Below are 23,708 nucleotides of genomic sequence, written 5' to 3'. Positions count from 1 at the left end.
TATATGTTTCTATATTCTTGATAAAGAATATTCGCCAATATTCAACAGTGATTCGTTTTTTTTTACTCCCTAATATCGGGATCGGCATCAGCCCCAAAAATCCAGTTTCAGTCTGTCTCCATTCATTGTCAGGTTGTCTCTTCGATTCATTCATAGTACATTCCTATTTTTCAGATTTACTTTGTGTATTTACACTATTTGGAAGATGGAGAAATATTCTTTGAATATCACAATCACTGAGCCATTTAGCAGCATTTGATGTGAACAACAGGTAAGGAAATTCTACAGAGCGTCATTATTTTTCAAAAGTGTGCCCTGATCCTGACAAAAGATCTGCCTCGTACCTGCTGGGAATTTCCGCCTCTAGAGAACAGAGCTGTGCAGCACTGTGAGATTCCTCTTTTTTTATTTAGCAGGCAGCAGCATTTAGACATTACATGCCTTTGGCTGTTTGCTTTCAAGTAGAAAATCCTGCCATAGAGACGCTGCTTTGTTCTAACAGTGATACAACATCTATTCTGTGGTATCAGGCTGTGATTTTGTGAGTTGCTGGAGTGTGTCATTAAATGTGTCTGCCATGTGTGTTTTTCCAATGAGGACATAATAGAGTACTTCTTATTACATGTAAGCTTTGAATCCAAAGACAAAAAATACAATACGTAACAGCACGAGTGGAGTGATTTATTGACCAGGTTTCTTGTTTTCAGCTGTGGCTCAATAAATGTTCTTTACTCACTGTAATAATTATAATTGCAGGGGAGACAAAAGAGTCGCTGAGAAGCTGAGGTTTGGCCCGGTTGAATTGTCTGATGTGTGAACAAAAAAAGGGTCACTGAAATCTGAATAAATATGTTTGCAACTTTTTATCAGTGAAAAAAATGATCAACACAACAATAATCAAGGTGATCAAAATAAAAGAGCAACTTTGACCACAACAGGAGAACAGGCGTTCATATTAACTAATTTCCCCGTCCAACTAAATATGATCCACTGTCTCCCTAAACAATATGATCACACAATAAATGATAACATCAAAAACACTTATACATAATCCCGAAACATGAACCAACACACACACACCTCTGTGAATTAATCCATGGCTCCTACAATAATTATCTGCTTTCCATGAGGCAAATCATCTGTCTGTATTTGTCTGTACGCTGTGTTAAAATTTGTTTTTGTAGATCATTATCTCTGTCATTTGTCAGGCTGGTTGTCAGTTGTACACATTCTACAGGCCGGTTTAATATCTCACATCATCGCTCATACTGTTATTAAGCTGCTAACACAGACTCATGCAAATATTCTCTGCAGTAATTTGCATTTTCACTGCTGACACAGATCAACGCTCCATCGTCTATTGTCTCCTGTATACCTGTAGCGAACAGGCTGCCTCACACATCATCTCATGTAACATGCATTTTTCTGATAGACACAGAAAATGGAAGAAAAGTGGTTCTTTTCCTGCTGCTGACCGTTCCTCTGTACTGATTGACAGCTAGAATCCCTGAAATCCTCTGCTGACATGTTATTGCTCTGGGTCAGAAACAGGCAAGCAGGAGATAGCCTTCATACTCTCCCGTATATCTACTCTTTGCTCTTCCTCCCTTCTTTTTTTTCCCTTACTGTCCACTATCTTTGTGTCTCCTTATAAAATTTCTCGCCCTGCTCTGAATTATTGACTAGTCCACAGTCCCATGAGACTGAGCCTAGTGGTGTGTAGTTGTCCATCAGCAGCAGCACAGAGCTTTTTCTGTTGAATCCCCAAACCAAAATGAAAACATGGTCGGATTTATCGTGCTCACAGTCTGAGGTAAGGGGAAGGATAGCATTTCCGTTCCCGCCATCTAATAGCAGCTACATACTGTACTGACAGGCAGAAAATAGTATGAATAAATACATTTTTAGTGTATGAATTGGACCGCTTCAGATGACTGAATACTATATGCTGCATACAGTAAGAATTTGAGTAAAATATTATAATATTTTACGCAAATATTATAATCAGCAGATGCTTGTACAGGTGTAACCAATAACATTTATGATGGCTCTCATTAATGTAATTACTAACACATGGGTTGTTTTGTTGCTCTGATGTGTCATAGCAACATAACTCCCTGTGGTACATAATGATTGGCTTGTTTGTGTGTCAACATTTGCACTTTATCAAGGTCAATCCATTGCAGTAAATAGATTATCAGACTTCTGCAGATAAAATACTGAGAAATACGACATACTTTCATATATGCAACGAACTTTGAGTAATCTCCTCGTAAGTGTGTTTATCTTATCAGTATATTACCACAGTCTTGCTAAATGATTCAAACCTGAGCATAGGGTTTTTCCTAAATATTTTGATAAGCCTAAAAGCTGATGGGGATTTTGAGATGAGTCAGTTTTCATCATAACCCTTTAAATTCAGCAAACCTAGAAAAGGTGTGTGTGCGCCTGGAAAAAGTGTAAATTGGGTCATTTGTATCTCATTTTTGGTATTGATTGGCTTGTTTGTGTGTCAAAATTTGCACGTTGTCAAGGTCAATCCATGAAAATCTTTTTTTAAGATGATAAGTTCTGCAGATAAAATACTGAGAAATACGACTATAAATACACTTTCTGCCTACCATGACAGTAGTATTAAAATCTATTAGCAAAATGTGTTAGAAATGGACTATAATATTTGTATGTTTGGTTTCATCAGCATATAATCACCTAAAAACAAGAATCCTTGTCTTTTTGTTACTATAGAATGAGCCGTCTGCAGAGGGAATAAATCCTCTTCCCCAGAGACCGCCACGTTGAAGTGTCATGTTTCAACAGTAGTCAAGAACAGAGAAACCAAACTCTGGCTCTAGATACGGCCTTTCACATTTTCACAGGATTCTCAGCCACTGTAGTTTCTTCTGCACATTTGGAAGGGGAGGGTAAGCTGAACTTGTTGCACTGCAATCCGCAAGCTCACCGCTTCATGTCAGTAAATCCTGAGTGGTATTCAGTATTTTTCTTATTATCATCAAATACTGTGAAAACATGAATATCAGCAGTTACTCACAGTTCCAATGTTAAATCTGCCCTTGTTAAAAAAACAAGAGGGTCACACTCAAGTAATGTCATCCAGCAAACCTTTTACTTGATCATCCTGGGCAGAAAATCAAATCTTGAAATAAACTACAATGTCCAAGTTTGTAAAAATAGCATCCTTTACATAATTCTAAATTTAATGACCAGTAGCTTTTGGAAATGTGTGGAAATGTAAATGTATTGTACAGTAATTATTATTATATTCCAGGTGTTACGACAGTGAAAATGTCATCATGAACATTCATGCAATATGTTTTTTTTTCACTTCCAACTAACTTTTGAGTAGCCTCCACATGTAGTATGATACTATCACAGTCTTGCACAATCATTCCAATCTGAGCATGAGGTTTTGCGTAAGTCTAAAAGCTGATGGGTATTTTGTGATGGGTTGATTTTAATCGTAACCAAACCAAACTCGGCAAAACCTAAGCCCGTGCCTGGAAACCGCGGGTTGTGCAGGGGAATGTTGATTCATGTGGCGCTGGAGAAGAAGACCTTGCTGCTGAAGATGAATGCTGCTTCATTGTGCTTCATTGTCCTCAGCTAATTATTCCTGTGACAAGTGTGACATCCCCCCCCAGCTTTGAACAGAGGTTTGAACAGTATTGAGATGCTCAAGGTTGCCGTCTGATGTGACTTTAGATTGGCTTGAAATCCCACTATGAAAAGCTGCAGCTGCACGTACAGCAGCGTGTGTTGTGAAATTACCTGTTGCTTAGGAACCAGAGTGACTTGATGCATGAGAGCAGGCTTCGCCAAGGTCTTTGAACATGAGAATTCCTCTACAATCTTGTGTGAAGTCAAATCTAAATTAGTGATATTTTGCTATATACTGCATATCTTACTAAGTAGCTCAAATCTAAAAGCAAAGTTTGTCTAATCTTCTTCTCATCCTGCTGAGGAGGTTCGTATTTGTATTATTTTGAAAAGATTTTGAAACTGCATTTCTGCTCTGTAGCTCTCAAGACAGGATAAAACTCTTGTTTTGATAAAGGGAACATGGTTGTTAATGATAATGGTGTTACTCCTTGTCACTCTTTAGCAGATTGTTTTTTTTATTGTCTCCTATGCACATTTCACAACCATCCAATGAGATGTGGGAAAACATCTTTTTCAGGTTTCTGAGGAATGGAGAGGCGCTGGGAAATAACGCCCACATGCTCTTTCCTGGAACTGGGGTTGTCATTGACGCTGTGGTAATTAAATTACTAAATGAAAGACATGGTTAGCAGCTATTTGAAACAGTGTCAGTATCACATCTGAAGCGTTACACAATACACATATTTGAAGAATACACAATCCCAATGATGAACATCTGTCTGACAACATTATGCTGCTCCTCTTCTAGTGAACCTGAGTTCAACTTTTCAGGAGTTTCACAAAGCTTCAGACAAAGTTTCCAAAGTTATGTAACACTTAAAATGCCTTTTCATCATCACATCATGGTCATGATAGACCTCAAAACAAACAAACTACGATGTACTTTGGCATCAAGCCATCGCCAGGGACTCATCATCAGGGATCCCCTGACAATGACTTGATGCTGAAATGCGTCATGGTCTAACATGAAGAAGTCGTTACAGTAAAGGAATAAATTTTTATTTATTTTTATTAATTTTAATTGTTTTAAAAGAGAGTGAGAACAACATTGCCTCTCATGTTGCTCCGCTTAAACTTCAACTTTGTTTTTTAGCAGTTTCACAAAGCTTCAGCTAAAGTTTCTTTTTGCTTCATTTGAATTTATTGATTAAATTTCTTGGAAGTGAACTAAAATGTGACCTCTGCGACTTGATCACTTTGGAAAAGAAACAAAAAAAGCTATGTGTCGTTCATACGACACAAACAAGGATCTAGTCAAGACAGAACGTGTTGTACTGGGAAAATCAACACGACCACGCAATTGAGGCAATGTACACCTTGAAGGTTACTTGGCTGTAATCATATGTATGAGTATGTCAGAGAGTGAGGAAGGAGTCTGCGAATGTGACTAAACATAACATGAATAAAACTTAAATACTTTACCTTGTTACCATGATTTCTGCCTCAGTCACATTATCTAGTTTTTCAGATATGGTGGTTGTTTAACAGTCAAGACGTCATGGTCCCACGCTACTTAACAACATCATCGACTTACATGTATTGTTATTGTTATAATGTGCAGGACCCCTAATAACTGAACTTGAATATTCTGGCACTTTACTCCCGATGAGAATGTGGCAAAGTAATCCTTGATAAATGGTGTTATCCAAAAATAAGACAGAAAGGTAGAATATAATGCAGGCACATTGCTGTAGTGTGGGAGAAATGTGTGGGGGTGAGTTTATAGTGAGTGGATTTTAAAAGCACCTAATCAATGTCTGATTATTGCACACAGCCAAGAAAAATCGCTCCTTGATTAGTGAATACCAGTGAAGGAGTGTAAAGCCGTGGACACGTCCCACCCTCTCTCCCTGATTTGCACTCCCACTGTGAGGAAAAGCGCTGGTCGAATGAAGGCGGCAGACGCAGTCGCCATCAGTGGGGGCAGCAGCATCAGAAGAACAGCAGCACTTCAAATGGAATGTGAGGTTTTCAAGGCATACAGTCATAAATTTTTCATCTGCAAGCGGCTTTGAGGCAGGAGAGGGGGCAGGCCAGCCAGGCTCCAATTGAAGGCTTCTAACAACAAACCCGGGCTTTCAGAGACAAAAGGTAGACGGGGGAAGGGCACTTGAAATGAGAAACAACAAAAATCCTTTGTTTACAATAGATGAACAAAGAGCCATAAACAAAGTCAATGTTTAGTTGCCACAGCTGAAAAATGAGAGTGGCAAATATCACAGTGGCAATCAAAGACATAATGGCAGAGCAAAAACTGTGAAGGCTGTAATAATGGCTGCCACAACAACAAACATGAATAGATTCATAAACGGCGAGTTGCAATTTGTTTTGCAATCATCTTTTCTGTAGTTCACGGAACACTGAACATTTTTTTTTGCTATGAGGGAAAAAAATCGCACACATTATTTAAAAACCAAATATTTGCTCACTAATGCTTTTAAAGGTGCCCTGTATAAGGTTTTTTGGATTTAGGATTTATTGTATCACCTGAAAATAAGTATTGTTGTGTTTTCTTTCCCTTAAAATGAGCGGTTTACTTCTACGGAGGGGGCAGGTCCTCCTCCCTGGAGGCCGCCATGTTGCCTCATCATGTTTCTATAGTAGCCCAGATGACAGAAACCAAACACTTTCCAGATGGGGCCTTTTGTGTTTTTTTGTGAGTTTTGGTTCTTCTATTGAGAGCGAAACAAGGTGTTTGCAATCTACAAGCTCACCAGTAGATGCCACTAAATCGTATATTCCCTCACTGGTCACTTTATGTGGGCCACCTGTGCAGTCTAAAGTAATTCAGTACAGCAGCTCCGCAACAAGTTCTTATGTGACAAACTGCGACGCTCAGTTTTTCGTGACATTGTCAGAAATGTATGAATTCAATTATTTTTATTAATATTGAGGTAAAGGTGACATTGTGGCCGTTGATTTTCACACAACAGTTCATTGATTTTCACTCCGTAATTTTGTCAAAATTCTGGCCTTATAATGACACTCACCTTTAGTTTTGAAATGCACATTAAAAACAGTTCATAAAGGACCAGTGTGTAGAATTTAGTGGCATCCAACGGTAAGCTTGCAGATTGCAAACATTTTGCCTCACCCTCCCCTTCCACCATGTGGAAGAACCTACAGTGGCTGTGAAAGTTGAAATGTGAAAGAACATATCTAGAGACAGTGTTTGTTTTGTCCTTTCTGTCAACTGTAAAAACATGATGCAACATGTCAGCCTCTGTGGAAGAGGACCTGCACCCTCTGCAGATATAAAGAGCTCATTCTAAGGAAACGAAAGAACAACAATTTTTATTTTCAGGTGATTATACACAAAAGAAACATACTAATGAGTATTTTATCCCATTCCTGCAATATTCTGCCAATAGATCCCCCTAAATCTTACACACTAAAGCCTACAGTAGAATAATGTGAACATCCCTTATCCACAACTATAAAACAAATATACGAGGAAGGACAACGCATGAACCCCTGAACCGCAGTCAAATTTGTATTTTTAGCACAGTTCCTGGTAGCTGGTGTCTTGTTAGTATTCTGTAAATATTGAATGGGCACTTTCAAAACCCTGCTGTTCAAAGACGGCACACTATCTCATTCAAAATTCAGGAATAAAAATATATTGGTTGGGTTTTTATGTACAACTAAAGTTCACCAAAACCATCCCAGGCCTTTGTGTCATATCTTACAGGCATCTCTTTATCTATGGGGTGAATCAGAAATATGAACCAGTGCTGTGGTAAATGCATCCTGGCCATAAAACGCCATCCCTCATCCCGTACGCGCACAGTGGAGCTCTGCACAGCGCCTGCAAATTTAATGACTGATTTTCCCGGCACTGCTGAATCCTCTGGGTGCAGGGTCTGTCTGGATGCTAATGCAGCCTGACATCTCCATCCTTGTTTAAACAGCCTACGTTATCCTGAATGGGCTACTGCAACGGCAAATTAAAGGCAGCTTTAATACAAAGATCCATCTGAACACTACTGCTCTACTTTTTCAGTTCACTCAAATCTCAGCCTGGTCTGACTTGATCCTGAAAACATTGTGAAGGCACTTTGTGGAAGATGACAGCACTGTGCTCCCTTTTAACACAAAAATACAAGATTGATCTGAGCTCATTTACTAATTTAAACCGTGTTTTCATGTACGCAGCTTTTTGATACTGTGGAGAATTAAACACGTCAAGTCCAATTCAGTATACTTTGATGCTTCATGCAATATTTATAATCATACATTGCACATTATATCATCCTCTCAGCTGAGAACGGTGACACAACCTTGAAATTCTGAGAAATACAACATATCTTCGCTTGAATTCTCCTAAAAGGTTCATAAACCTGACTTCAGGGATAAGTCGCTGCAATACCATAGGCCTAATATCAATCTAATGAATAAATAATAAAGTTAAACTGAACAATCAATTAAAAAAAAGTTTTGTCATCGGTGAAGTCCATTTATTTGTGTTCAAAAGTTAAATGTTCTTTATGGAGTTGCAACGATTAATCGATTATTAAATTAATTGCCAACTATTTGGATAATCGATTAATCGGTTTGAGTATTTTTAAAGAAAAAAAAGTCAAAATTTTCTGATTCCAGCTTCTTAAATGTTAGCTAGCTAGTTAGCTTCATTTTTTTCTGAGAAAAGCTCTTAGTTAATTTCACCACGCCTTCCAATTTTATGTCTTTTGGTCACCTCAGACTGTTGAGGTGCTCAAATAAATCAATTTTTTTTTTTACTTTTTTAGCTTAGCTTTTTCTGTCTGCTGGAACAGACTACTTTGTTTGGAAAACTAAATATGAAATATGAAATATGAAATATGAAATATCGACAGAAGCCCCTTGATTACTGCAGCAGTCAGCCGATGTGTCCATGTGCTTCATCTTGCCAGTTTGGGCCGGAGCAGATGTTGTATTTGGAAAAAGTTTCACCCTCCATGTGGCAGTTAATTGTCAGTTTCATTATATCTCTCGTTAGATATTGCATTTTATGAATAAAGAGTATAGCTTTCTCATCGCTGACCAATTCAGATAACTCAAGGCAGTTGCTCTCATTCGTTTTATTTGATCTGAGGAAACCAGACGTTCACATTTTTAATGTGTGCTGTCCTCCATCACTGACAGTGGAAGTGCATTAGGAAGAGATCTCTTAATGGCCAGTATGAGCAGTAGGAATCATTACAGCAAGCAACTAGAATTACTGCCTCGCGGTTTCATGCCTCAAGTTTGCAGTGAGAAGCATGCTGTCTTCACCTCGAGGCAGTTTTTACAGAGGACAGAGAACTTGAGTTATAGCTAAGAATGTGTTTCATGATGTCACAGAGACTTTGACCTTTGACCGCCAAGCTCAGTCATTCAGTCAGTTCATCCCTGAGTTCAGGTGGGCATTTGTGCCAAGTTTGAAGAAATTTCTCAAAGCATTCCTGAGATATTGCGACATGAAACTGGGATGGATTGACATCGCGAAAATAAAATGGTTCTGGCGATGGCTGCCGCTGGCGCGCAGGCATTAAAACTCTTTAAATGTAGATTTGAGCCCCTGGCTGTTGTTTTCCTATCCTTTAACAGAACAGATTGTCTTGTAGGATAAGATTGCTCAATAAATATGAGATGTTACTTCCTCTCACAATCTTTGGCTGAGGTGAGAAAAACAGTCGTGTTTATTAATTTCTTATGAATATTCTTGGTCAAAGTCCATTAATCCCGGCCTGCAAGCCAGTTGCATGGATTGTGAGTTTGATGAGCAATGGTGGAAGTATGTATGTACGCTGTGGTACGTCCACATCCAGCAGTGGCATCTATAGATGAAACTATGCATTTGTTCATGAGATTATAGGTGCAGCATGGTGTCACAAGGGCAGTCAGGCCTCGAGCTGTATGACTGGAAGCAGGTGGCACGTTTCTTACATCCTCGCTAAGAGGGATTAGGCCTCTGAAGGGAGAGGGAGCATATTTGATTAGCCCGTTCAAAGGTTTTGGAGGATGGAGGGCTGTTCATGTGATTAGCCAAGCATTTTGAGCTGTACCGCTGCTGTTGTAGAAGAAGTGTGTTTTTATAACATCTTGCAAAAGACAAGTCAGTTTATTTACAGGAAAGGAATGCTTGGCTCTGTGCCTCCCCTGAAATGTGAAACAGCTAGTCAGACTTTGCAACATGTGAACACAGTGTGACAACTCACTGAAGAGTTGTGTAACAGATTTGGTTGCCTTAATAGATTATTTCTTATATGTTAATATACAGAGTGATATGCTAAACATCTATTTCCCAAGGTCTTAGTTTGTGTTTGTGAAGTTTAAAATCACGTTAAATATTAAATGATTGCTTTCCTATAGTTCAGTGGTTCCCAAACTGGGGGGCGGGCCCCCCTGGAGGGGACGCAGGGCCACTGCAGGGGGGGGGGGGCACAGAAGACTAGGGGAGATCTGCACCTTACTGAGTTCACCTTTCTAATCAGAAAACACCATGATATGAATTTCAGTTGTGTGAGTTTAGAGAAAGAGTTCCTTAGACAAAATTGACTGGTTTTAATATAACAAAGAAATTCCCACAGTGTTATCTTCACAGCATACTGCATGTGTTTACATCTCTGCATTTCCTGGCAGAGTGAAGTTGATGAGTCCTGTGGGCGGAGGAGTCAGGAGGCGACCCGTTGGACCCATCAGCCCACACACAGCCTTTCCTGGGAGGAGAGACTCTCCATTGAGCTTCAGGAGCTGCAGGCCCACAGAGAGGCTAAGCAGCCAAAGAGTACAACACCACTAAACAGGATGAAGTTATTGGGTAATGCTGTGTGGGCTCGGCTTCAGACTGTACATTACAGAACAAAGAGCTAAGAACACAGAACACGATCTGTCTGGGTCAAGTTTTACTAACTTGCTGTGGCCAATTTTATTAAAATCCATTTTGAATTTGAATTAGTATGTGACTAAAGACCATGAATAGTTTCAGGCAATCTGATTGTCCTCATGCTCAAGAATAGATTGGTATTTTAATCATTTTATTGACTATGAAAGAGAAGAAATAGGTAGTTACTGTATCTTTCAGTATTTGTGGATGAATATGCGTAAAAAAGGCTGAGGTCTGGAGCGTAGCATCGTTAGCGTCCCTGCATGTTGTTGATGCTTTTATGCACTCTGAAAGGAGTTAGCAACACATCACAAACAGGTCAAAATAGGGAGGATATGACTAAATCTATAAGTGATATCATGGTTGATTGAGATCATGCTGGTGTGAATGCACTTGATCGTAAGATTATGAGTTATTTCTTATTTTCACCCACACCAACTGACGCAAAGAGAAAAACTGTGTGTGGTATCCAGTGGTGGGTACAGTACTGAACATCTATACTCGAGTAAAAGATTAATTACTCCCATAAAAGATTGGCTTGAAGGAGAAAAGCGGAGTTTTCAAAAGCAGAGACCTCAGTGTTCAGTGTGTTTTTGAGGGCACAGTAATCACTTCATCATTTAGCTGTTGTCTTTTTTTTTTAGATTTTGGCCTGATGTGTCCAGGGATTGTGGCTGGACGCCACCTCATGTTCTGGGTTTTCCTCTGCTATCATTGCATTGTGAGAAAAAAACAAGTGGTGCCACATCCCATTTTTTCCACTTGGCATGAACAGTTAATCAGCGGTCGTCCTGTTCATGAGCAACCTTTCTACAAAATTTTGTTGAAAAGTCTGTGAATCCATGTGGAGGTTATGCAATTGCCATGAACACAAATACACACTTTCACATATGTAACCTCCATGCCAAATTTCAGGCAAAATCTGTGGCCACCAAAGGGTGGGGAATCAACTGACCGGCTAACTGATGGAATGATTTATAGAGCTACTGGTTGCAGATAAAAAGTACTTGTTCCTTACTTTTAACCCATGTGTGTTAATTGTGAACTGGAATATTTAAGCAATGTGGGCTGCTTTGTAAAGTCACCAGTACAGCTGACCTTTGAAGTTCTGACTGAACTCCCAACATCAAGAGAAGACAAACGTACTGATACTGAGACATGTTCCTCTGAAGTCTCTCTGTCACCACAGAAGAAAATTCATTTGGAGGTGAATCATTGGACTCATGCTTCTGAGAAACTGTTGCACTTGTCTAGCCCCTCCCTGCATGTTAATGCAACATATTTGCCTCCGTGGTTTATGGGAAATATTGGCAGCAAAATCTGTGTAAAATAGCTTTGCCTTGATCCGCTCCCCGGTCCAGGAAAAGGCTTCAGTGTTGATGATAATTGTCGAGCACGGGTCTGCTCATTCATGGAGCATGGTGTCTGCCTGTTAAGTGACAGAATAATTACACACGAGCCTAAATAGGGCTCTCAATGAGTGTGTGGAGTGATAGCAGTGGATGTGGAGGGAATACTGATGGTCCAACAGAGGCAACGCAATGTTTCTGAAGCCTCCTCCCTTTGTTCAAGTCCCTGCTTTATTTGCCTATGGCTGCCTCCTCCCCTTTGCGGCGAAGCGAGCTCATTGGAGGACAGCAAAGTCATGGGTTGGCGATCGGCTATGCAGCATGACTGATTCTAACTGTTGCTAAGGTATTTTGAATGGTTAGTTTACCATTAAACTGGTTCATTTGCTTCCCATCGTCACCTGCTGAATGCTAGGAGATGGCGTGGAATGTGTTGAAAGTGTGAAATCTCAGGATTACTTAGTTTCTCATCAGTGGGCCAGACAGTCTGCACTATCACTTGCTGTCTGAGGATGTTGATGGCTTCAGGCAACATTTGTTGTTGAGATTTGACCCGCTTTGTGTTGGATTTCTTTATATCGAACATCTTTTAAAACCTCTGCCAAGAGAAATTTGGCAAAGACTCCTGCTGTCTACAGATAGGCCTCTTTTAAATAGAAGCTCAGGTTCACCCTCAGTTCAGAGCTCATGTAGAGGGAAAGCTATTTCAGCGCTGCAGACTGAGCACATCATTCAACAGAGGATTCAGAGGAGCTCCCTTTAAATCCAGTTCTCTCTGCATGTCTTCACTTCACATACTGTATGTCTTCAATTCTGTAGGTTTATTCTCCGGATAATGTAATTGTTTGCCTTCTGTTTTTTGTACATTTCTCCATTTCATCTGTATTTTCTTTCTTTTCTTTCCTTCTTCTTAGTGTTTAATATACATAGTGCCGATTAATTTGTGTTGTAGTCACGTTTTCTATTTTATTTTTATTTCATTGACATTTAATCAGCCAAGAAAGCCTTGTTTAGCTAATAAATCTGTTTTTCTTTCTTTTTTAAATTTGATCACACATTTAGGTCTCCTTCCCCCCCCATCCATCCAGAAAATCTGAGTTATCAGTGTAGGTAAAAACAATAATGATAGTTTACAAAATGATAACATTACTAATAAAAATTAATAACTGTATATACTAGGGATGTTAATGAATGTTAATTGCCAGTAAGAAATGGCAATAATTGCACCTCATTTGACATTGTCTTGTCTGGTGGAGCCATTTGTTGAATAAGAAAACTGGCAGAGAAAACAAGAATAAAATTAAAATAAGAAAAATAATAGAAAAATGTGAGGGAAAAAAAGCATGTAAAATACTTACAATAAAGGAGAAAAATGGATACAGTCTCATTTAGTAACTACCAAATTTATAAATCCCTTTTTCAAGAGTCTCTTGTCAATGTAGAGCACAAAACCAGTCAAAAAACATAAATCAAGTAACACAAAATGTGCCACAAATCAGAACTAACCTGCAGTGATGGGGATTTTTGTGGCTGACGGTCAGAGCAGCACCACCTGCCTGTGTTAACACCCCTGCAGCCTTTCCATCACCTTACCATTTGGAACCAGTCCAGGTGAGCTCAGCCGTCTACGCAAAGACACACACTCCAAAGTCTCTTTCTGGATAACAAACTGGTGCAGAGAAATATGTTCAGTTCGTGTTACCGCACTGTACTGAAGGTGACATTGTTTTTGCTCACCCTTCACCACCACTCTGCACCTCCACCTGTCATTTGATTGGTGTGACAGACCCTTACGCTCATCTGTGTTACTGTCTCTCCTGCAGTTGAACTAAAATAAGCTCAGGCAAACACCGTCAGCACTGCTCTACTACCCTCCTCCTGATACTCTAGTTTAAATTTAGGTTCACCTCAGACCACACACCATCATTATGTCTGACTATAGCGGGGAGATGAGAGCCGCTGGCCGTGTCTGTGATTCTGGGAGAGCTCATCATCCCGGCTGTGTGGAGCAGCGTGAAGCTGGGCTGCCTGGGACTGTTGGTATTGAGCAGGGAGGAGTGCCCCGGGCACAATCCATCAAAAAGGAGCTGTTTGCACTGTGGGAATAGACATGAATAATCCATGCTTTCTTTACCCTTTCCTGTGTTACTATGCGTATCCCATTACATTCTCTGTTGCCTTTTCTTCAAATATCTAACCGCTGTATTTGTATTAAACATTTTTTAACTCAATTAGAATTTCTGGGCCATATCTTGGTCTTAAAAGTGTATTACAGAAAGAAACAAAGCTAATGCGTTGTGTAGATTGTCTGATATGTTAGTTAATCCTTTATTTAGTCTTGCTGAGATCAAAACCTAATCTAGATTATGCGTTAAAATTAAGGATTTTGGGATATATGGTGTGTCAAAACTGACACAAAGACATTATCACCTGTATGAGACCAGAAATTTTCATCAAAAGTAGTATGACTAAACCAACCACTTTTAAATTAAAACGACTTGCATATCTTAATTTTCTTAACATATTTACTTATTTTACACATCAGTCAAGTGTTTCATGACTTATGATTGCAAATATGGTTGTGCAAGACGTCAAATTTTGCTACTATTGAAAGAGAGAAGTAAGTCAAGGTGAACAGTCACCCAGGGTAAAGGACCACAGTCATATGTATTATGAGTTGAATACCCCTGAGGTTAATCTTAATGGACCCTATTCAGACAATCCTTAACACATGGTCTAAAGTGCATGGAACAAGTGCATTCAGGGCGTGTCCAACTCCACTTTGAGATTTACACAGCACATATTACATATTACATGACATACCGTCTCTTAATTATTTGTGTGTTTTGGCTGTAACATGAATTAAACCATCTCCATTTAATATTCAGGTGCACCTGCTTCTGGTCGATTGCTATTTAAATGCCGTATTCAGCGAGTTGCTGCGCTGAAGATAGATTTGACTGTAAACTTCTGTTTGCTTTTATGATATTATGCTTCTACTGTTTTTATTGTATTGGTTTTATTTTGCTTTTATGGTTTTACTGTTATTGTTACTGTTATTGTGTTATGATACTATGTTGTTTTGGATTTTAAGTAGAAGGGACTCATTTTACTATTCATTTTAATTCTGGGATATGATTCATCAATCTGTCTCCATATGACTTTTTGTAGCACCACAGATTATTAAACTGTACTTCATCGCTACATGATGGTACGCAACCTGGACGCACAGACTACAATACAGTACCGTAGTACCATTATAATATAGCTGAAGAGCATTGAAAAAATAACAGAAATCACTGTGTAAGCCTCTTTACTTTGGCAGGTCTGGCCTTCTGTATAAACTTGCTCCAAAAAGTAGTAGATGAATATCTCAGTGATACTTATTATTTGTTGCTAAATCAAGGTCAGTATCACTGCAAACAATAATACCACTACCTCCCTGTCTGTGGTTCTTGGGATTAAACTGCAGCATCAGTTACAGCAGAGAGATGAAGGACAAGTGGACTGGTTTCAGGTTAAATCAGCTTGCAGCTGACTGAATACGATGTGTAAAGAACAGACATTATGGATGAAACGGGCTTTGGGGGCTTTCCAGTTTCCAGTTTTTTATGGTGGTCATAAACATTGATTTGTGCAGCGTTGGTAATGGAGGACCCTCTTGAGAGCTCTGAGCCGTAATCACTGTTTGTGAAGTCCTGTGGTTCTGTTTTTTTGTTTTTTTTTTTAAATTTCCCAACGACAGATGCTAGCCTTACTAACCCATCAACACAATTTCTTGCCAGGTAAATTATGCAGCCAATGCTGCTGCTGAGGAGATTTCATACTACAGTATTAGATTATAGCTTAATGGACTACTGCCCCACTGTGGTAGTAATATTGCTGTGCCACATTGTGCCTGTTTTCTTCCACTCTGTCTCAGCTGAGGTCTCTTCAGGAAAGTCAGCATCCTTCCTCAGCAGCCTCATGTCTCCTTCACTGGGTTTGAGGAACACTTTTCCCCATCCAGCATGAGCTAGTTTATACATTTATTGTCAGCCCCACATTTCCCTCTATCAAGCTGATAAATTGCTTAAATCCTCTTGCGGTGATGAATATCCAGTGAGACGTTAGGAGGGCTTTACGGGCTCTGGATTCGAGCAATTATAATGTCGACAAAAAAATTTTGCTTTAATTAAATCTGGGAATATCTGATAAGATATCCAATCTCAATTTTCCTCTTTCACAGCTCTGTGCCTGTGAGATGAAAAAGATGCAAACTTAATCAAGCAAAGTGAGAATTTGATATTAACTGAATCTTTCCATTGATCTTCTGCCCAGCAGGTGATATTGAATAACATGAGCCTAAACGCTTGCATGTGATGCTGCATAACTTAAACTGACCAGTAGAGATGTGCCATGTGTGCAGATTGGACAGTGTAAGGGATTTGTGGTGTGCGTGAGCTCTACCTCTCCCCTGCTCAACGAATCAGTCTTGCTTTTAGGCATTCCTGCAGGCAATGGGAAAGCCCAGTGAAGACCCCTCCACAGTAGGTGTTCTGCCCATCATGGCTGATATTGTCTCGAACTAAGCAGGTCAGTCAGAAAAAATGTCCCCCTTGCTTTTATTCTGCCTCCATGAACAGTATAATCAATATGCTCTGCAGCTGGTGGGCGAGGCTGTGTGCTTCTTACAGAGTGGGCAAATGCACGCCAGCATGGGCACATCCTGTGACGCACTAATGCACTTCAGGCCTCTGACATCAATTAAGAGGGACAATGGACAACCGTCCTGTGCATTGCAGGCTAAAAAGCTTGAATGTATGAAGCAAATCTAGGCATGTTTATGTGGTGAATGGAACTGCCATTACAGATTAGACCTCTGTTGAATTGACCAAGGTCCACCATCTGTAGTTCTGGGTCATTTTTCATCATAATTTTAAAGGACTAGTTTGACATTTTGGCTTTTGACCAATGTTAGATCAGAGGATTGGTGCACTCTCATGCCTGTATGATAAATGTAAAGCTACAGCCAGGAGCTGCTTAGCTTAGTTTAGCTTAACTTAGCTTATCTTAACTTAATTTAGCTTAGCTGTATGTGCCAGACTTTATGGTTGCATCTGAAATTCTATACTAAAATGCAAGGCTAAAACTACGTGAGTTTTTTTTTTAGTATGCCTGAAACTTTAATAATCCTTCAGTTTAAATGTGAGTAAGGTTTCACTTTGCTAGGGGGAATATATATATTTTAATTAGTTAATTGTTGGCACAAAATACCATGGTTATGCATCTCCAACTGGCAAAGAGGCACTTAGGAAACGATGACACATAAGCTTAATAGTGTGTTGGAATAGATACTACTGTTGATTTACACAGAAGTATGTTTAACAATAGTACACATTTGGGGTAAGTCGTGCATACTATGTGATTTTGGACACAGCATTTGTTGGCTGGGAGCAGTTTTAACTGGAGATGGGTTACCTGGCAACCTTCAGATGATGACAGAAAATCACTTCTCCTGGTCAAGAAACAGTCCAGCACATAAAACCACATCAGACCACAGCTTTTCCATTTTTACACTTTTTTACACTTTGGACAGAGCAAGGCTAAGTGTTTCCAGTCTTTATGCCTGGCTAAAATAGCCAGCCGCTAGTTTAGTTTGGTGTATTTGTTTTATTTAACGTCAGGGCTCAACAATAAGGCTTGCCTGCTTGTCCAGGGCAAGTAAAATGCCATGTAAACTAAGTCTTGGCCAGTCAGGCAAGTGGCACAAAAGAATTAAACTATTAAACTAGTACAATTAAAGATTAATGGTTAAAGTAATTTTTCATGTAAAAATGTCAATATCTTTGGGTTTTTGACCGACAAACAAAACATCAAAAGACAAGACCTTGGAGTTGTGAAACTGGAGTAGACAATGTCCACTACTTTCTGACATTTAACAGATGTCGCAGCCCTAGATTAAACATGACAATTAACTTTAGTCTTGTTGGTATGTGATAACCACTAATAAATAAAAAAAACATTTTTATGGGGGCAAGTAAAAAAACATTAATGTTGAACCCTGGGCCCAGCACAACACAACTTTTGAAAAACAGCAGTCCAAACAAAGCAATGCAAGTAATTAAAAGCTAGCTGTAACTTCATATTGATGTTTATTAGTATTTCACAATAAGTATAATGAGTTTTATCTCACTTTTCTGATGTGAACTAAACAGAGTCACTGACATCACAATATCATTTTCATACTGGGTTATGGTTGTCAGTCTGGCCTGTCTGGACACAGTTGGAGCTTTCCTGTCTCTGTCTCTCCTGCACCTACCGGTCCTCTAATAATAGTAAAGCTGTTGCCAAGGTGCAAATGGTGCAGCTCAATGTTTTATTTATTTTGTTCGCTCAAATGAATTTCCTAGCAGAGTGTCAGAACCTTAATCTGTAGCAGGGATGGCAGTCGACACCCACATCATGTTTTCATTTATGCCTTTTGTGAGTGGGGGTAGCCATTACAAATTCTTATTATTCCGGACATCGGGGAGCAATTCTCCATTTCCACAGGAGCCATCTTTCCATCACTCAACTTAATAACAACAGCAGACCATTTTCATCGTTGCATTTGAATATTTTTGGATAGCATAATACTTAAAAATACTTGTTTGTAATAATAATAATAATGACGTAATAAAAATGTTGGTTGCACAGTACTAGTGTACTTTTACAGTACACTAATAAGACATAACAAGCCATACTTTGTATCAAATTAGACAAAAAACTAATAAATAAAATGAAATAAAATGTTCTTTATCAGATAGTATTAGATCTTTTATTAGACCCTTAGAGTCACATCGCAGGAGAACTGTATTGTAAACTAAACTGAAATCACATATCTGCTACTTTCCTATTTAAAAACAATATGTGAGCCAGATACATAGAAGCTAAAATTATAGTGGTAGAGGAATATTTTGGCTATGGGTGACTGCACAGACTTATTGTAATACTGCAGGCAGATAATGTGATTTGATCAAAGAAGTAGGCCTCAGTCTACCAAAGAAGGTGTTTTTCAAGTAGCAGATTAGTGATTTCACTTTAGTTTTCAGTGCAGGTCTGTTATAATGTGTCCCTAATTACTCTCTTGGTCATAGGTCATAATTATGAGTTGTGCTTGAACACAGCAACAGAAGTAACAGACCTTAGAATGCCAGAATTGATCATAATGCCATAATCAGAAAGGAGTATTAAACAAAGCTCTGTAATTGATGTAATAATGGTCTAACAGTGAGAAATAATATACTTGCGATTACAGTACAGGTCTGTTTTAATGTGTCCCTAATTATCCTTGTGTAATTAAGGTCTAAAAAGGGTCCAATACTGACTAATAAGGGACACCATACTTCTATTTTTGTCTAATTTAATAGAAAGTGCTGGGTGTAACATGTTCTGGTTGCACTGTAAGGTAAAGTGTCATCAAAATGTTTTTATGTGTCATTTGGTTTTAAAGGTCGTCATGATGCTTTCTGACTCCACAAACAGCAGGATTGGCTGTGACTGCACTATATTTTCCACCCTCCTGCTTCCACCCCCCACACCTCGCCGTACAGGACTGACTTCAGGTATGCTTGTCATGCTCTTTTTGGCCCGTTTTAATTGGGTTTCCCCCTGAAGTACATCCAGAAAGACAACAGGATGATGCATCCAGAAAGCGTCCAGATCAAATCAAAAGCTCTGTGTTCCTCTTGATGGCTGTGGCTGAGTGAGGATGGGCAGGGCATGGCTCATGTCCCAGAGTCATGGCGGGGAGCTGGAGTCTGGAGAACCAGTATGTCTTCCTCTCCTCTCTCAGAGAGCTCTGTTTGTCACTTGCTATCACCGTCTGTCACACCACAGAGCGCCGCCGTGGCCACACACTCTTCCTCTCATGCATCTTTCCATCCTGGCCATGATGCCATAACACTACCTCACATACTCAGCACCTCAAAGGGGAAACATGTCATCCTTCTCTCCTCACATGGTGCTAAAAAGGCCCCATTCTCCCGAGGGACGTCTACTCTTCCTCTGCCGATCGATCTGCTGAACCCTCGCCTTCATTCATCTACCTATCTATCCGTCTTCCTGTCTTAGCGCCTTGCCATTTGTCTCTAGTCTTTACCACTTGTCTCTGTGCTCACTGAGGATATCTCAGTGGCTTTTGTTAGTAATCAATATGTTGTGTACCTCTCTGTTTAGAATATAAATAATGAATACTAGTGGTTTGAATATGGATCCAAAAGCTGGACATCCTGCACTCGGTATGTACTCATTACATACAGTGAGTGGAATCCCTCCTGCTGATGTAAATATCTCACTTTCTAATGTATGCCGGCTGTTTGGATTTTTGCTTTCCCTTGCACTTCTCTTGGATTGCTTTTTTCCTCTGCATTCAACCCCCACGCGAGGAGTATTGATCGTTCCAGTGCACTAATTATCCTGCTTGGCCTTGTATGTCTCTGTGAACTGCAGTCAGCCTTTGATCGACATGTCTGGATGTCTTGTGTTGCTGTTAAAAAAAAAAAAAAGGAAAGTGTTTTGATTACAGAATGGAGAGTATGCCGGGTTTTGACTTCTGATCTTTGTTAAACAAGTGTGACACCCTCTTAAATGACCAATCTGTCTATCTGCAGTCACTTCCTGAGCCACTGAAAGAGCTCTTAACTTGGCCGAGTGTGTGGGTGTGTATGTATGAGGGCAGTATTTACATATGCATCCATGCATATGTGATGAATCTGTACATGTGTGTATGTGTGCACGCGCGTGTGGGCAAAAGTACAGGTCGGTACATCCTGCTCTGCCACCATCTGTGCTCAGGCAGGCAACAGGCCACTTCATACACACTCACCCTCTCCATACAGCCACATAGCTCCGTGTTTGTTTGCTTTTTTTGCTCCTTTAAAATATGAACATTCCTTCACTTCTAAATAACAGATATGTACAGTGCATGACTGTAATTAGGATTGTGGGAGGAAAGCCACTCTGATGCAGACGTGCATTTAATTACGTTGTAATATCAAAGTATTTGAAATTTGTACGACAATTAATGTTGGCAGTCTACCCCTGCTTTCATCTGTGCTTGTGCGTAGCTTCTGTTTGTTGTCAGAGCTGCTTGTGTTCAACCTTTTTTTCATCAGGTTGGTGCTTCCTGGTGCTCCACTTGGTGATAAAAATATCTTCCTAACAGAGGCACTAAAAACTGTGGCCATTATAAATGTAGGTACATACTAACTGTACTTTCATTGCCTTACTCAAAGTATTTCTATTTGTACTATAATTTAAAGCACTCATATTATACTAATATTACATATATCGTATGTAACTATTTATATCCTTGCTGTGTTCCTTTTATTGCTTCTTTTATTGCTTCTTTATATAGTCTGTTATTTTATCATGTCTTAGGTCATGTGTAAGTGTGACTAACAGGGCTGGAGCTACTGTCCACAGCTAGTCTCACATACTACTGGACTCATCAGCTTAATATATGTGCACATTTATGATTGTTTGCTCCAACACCTCTAGTGGTTGTGATGATGTGGGATTTCTTTTCTTTTTTTTTAAACCTTGAAAAAACAACTTTATTGATTGTTGTGCTTCATACCAGGTACTGACTCCTCACTCTTAACTGGCCAGTAGGGGCCACAAGTCATTAGGCTAGGCTAAAAACAAGGCTTATCTAGTCTGCTACAGGCTTAGAAAAGTTAAGTTTCATAGCTCATGTTATTATCAACTAAACTTTGGCACAATACGAGATGACTAAATCCCTTGTTTATCAGCTTTGAGTTCAAGATCCGCTAGGAAACGAATGACAGATGCAGACTTCACTACAAAATAGACTATAACTTGTTTAATTCTGAACTCATTTGCATGAATTTGGTTTATTATAAACACCTGAACATGATAGTGATCACTTGTTAGAATTAAATTTAGTTACTGGGGACGATGTAATCAGCTCTATGCCAAAACATTAATCTTCTGAATAGCCACAACTTCCACTGGAATATGTAGGCTTTGATCAACATTAAATGTAAATTATTTAGTTTTAGCTTTTTTGAGTTTCTCCAAAAATGTAGATTTCGATTATCTTGTTGTTAAGCTGCCTTGATGCTTGCGATGTTCTAAATAAATAGCCATGTTTAAACTGAGAAGCTTGGACTTATGGTCCCATTTATTGTTTATACAGTTAAATGAACCCAGGATGCTCAGTTACAGTACCATTATTATATTATTCTACGCATCTCAAAGAAAACCGAGATTATACAAAAACAAAAAAATAAAAAGTTGATTACATCTAGATATAATAACTTACACTATACTGCACCAAAAAGCTTAATTCAAAGTTTTGCACATCTAAACTTGTTGCATCTGTTAGTTGTGGTGGCATTGTAGTAGTTGCCTCATCATGTTGCCTGGTGTTGATCTGACAGAGATCTGTCACACTGTCATGTGCAAAGTGATGTTTGTATATCATCAGTGTTTTACACTTCAAAGTTGTCTTGAATTAAACTTTAAATTATTCTGGCAGTAGATGTTTAATATTAATATTAAAAGTATTAATATCATCATTAAATGACAGTTCATGTTGATCCACCGGTGGGAAAATGCTCAAGTGTTCACCAATACACAGAGGAACTGCTGACCTTAGACTGAATTATACATGTATTCACACTGCATTACAATTCCAGATACATCCTCACTCTGAATGTATTTCCATGATTAGAATTTCAGTTCCGTCTGTAATTGCCAGGAATAATGGTGGTAGATTGGGAATCAATAAGGATCTCTGGAGCCAGTGCCACTGGTGACCTTTGTGTGCGCTCAGAGGAGCCTCAGCCAATGACATTTTAAGCTCAAAGGTCCCCGTGGATAAGCACTCATCAGGCGGTGTGTAAATGACACTCTTGGCAGTCTCTGTGTGTTTCTAAATAGTGTTCAGCCTGGCAGAACATATAGATGCACTGAAGCAGTCTGCAGAGCGTGTCCAGCCTGGGCCGCATCTATACATAGCAACGTGGAGCAAGAAAATACTGCAAAAGGGTGAGAGACGGGTTACAGAAAGACACAGACATTACACACATAAATAATTCAGTTGTTGGCCAAAGTAAGCAGACCTGCTTTATAAGCCCTAATGAGCTGAAACATCTGTCTGCCTCTGGGCATATTGTGACCCCTCCAGCCCCTCTCCAGTCCAGTCTATTGGAGTCCCTCTGCCCGACCCCCCCCCACCCCTTTGGCAGCGCTTCCTTTCCTCACCTGCTCTTTGTGTCCTCTCACAGGGAGTAAGGCTTAGTCGTCCTCAGTATATGAGGATGCACACCCCCAGCGTCAGCACCATCTGCCAGCTCCCCTTAGGGCACCAGCCAGGTGCCGGGCACGTTCTCACCCCAGCTATGCCACAACAGCACTGCCTGCTGGGATCAGCCTCGCTGTGCCAACTGTTGATCATCATGTCCTCCCATTCCCGCCCAGAGACTCGTTATTAACCCAGGGACAAGCTGGGCTTAATATAGATTTGCAGTCGACTAAAGATGGACTCAGAGTGTGTTTTAATTTTTGATGAATGCGGATAATTTCCTGAAGCCACGTTGAGAGCCTTTGTTGTGTGTTGCTGTGATCCTCCTCTGTGTTTGCTGCAGGTCTCTCAGGTTGTTTCCCTCGAGATGCAGCCTGTGTGGAAGCACAGCTTTCTTTTTCTGGAAGGAGACGGTGCTGCCGTGTTTACTGAAGCTGTTGCTCTGTTGGAGAACCACTCCAAAACCACAGGTATCACATACAAACATAAGAAGAAACTAAAGTGTTGCAAAATCATGAATGTTTACACGGTTTAATGTGCC

General features: G+C 39.7%; 1 long non-coding RNA gene across 1 annotated transcript in view; it reads left to right on the top strand.

Moving 5' to 3' along the window:
• LOC146316668 (uncharacterized) overlaps positions 1–23,708 on the top strand; it is a 47,018-nt gene that overhangs the window by 10,074 nt on the left and 13,236 nt on the right. Inside the window, exon 3 of the long non-coding RNA XR_014771745.1 lies at positions 23,511–23,637. This is a non-coding gene — a long non-coding RNA (uncharacterized LOC146316668). The remainder of the gene's footprint in view (positions 1–23,510; positions 23,638–23,708) is intronic.

This window comes from Lutjanus erythropterus, chromosome 13, assembly GCF_056507025.1.
Source record: "Lutjanus erythropterus isolate fLutEry1 chromosome 13, fLutEry1.hap2, whole genome shotgun sequence".
NCBI lineage: Eukaryota > Metazoa > Chordata > Actinopteri > Lutjaniformes > Lutjanidae > Lutjanus > Lutjanus erythropterus.
This window is presented reverse-complemented; position numbering and strand designations above follow the sequence as displayed.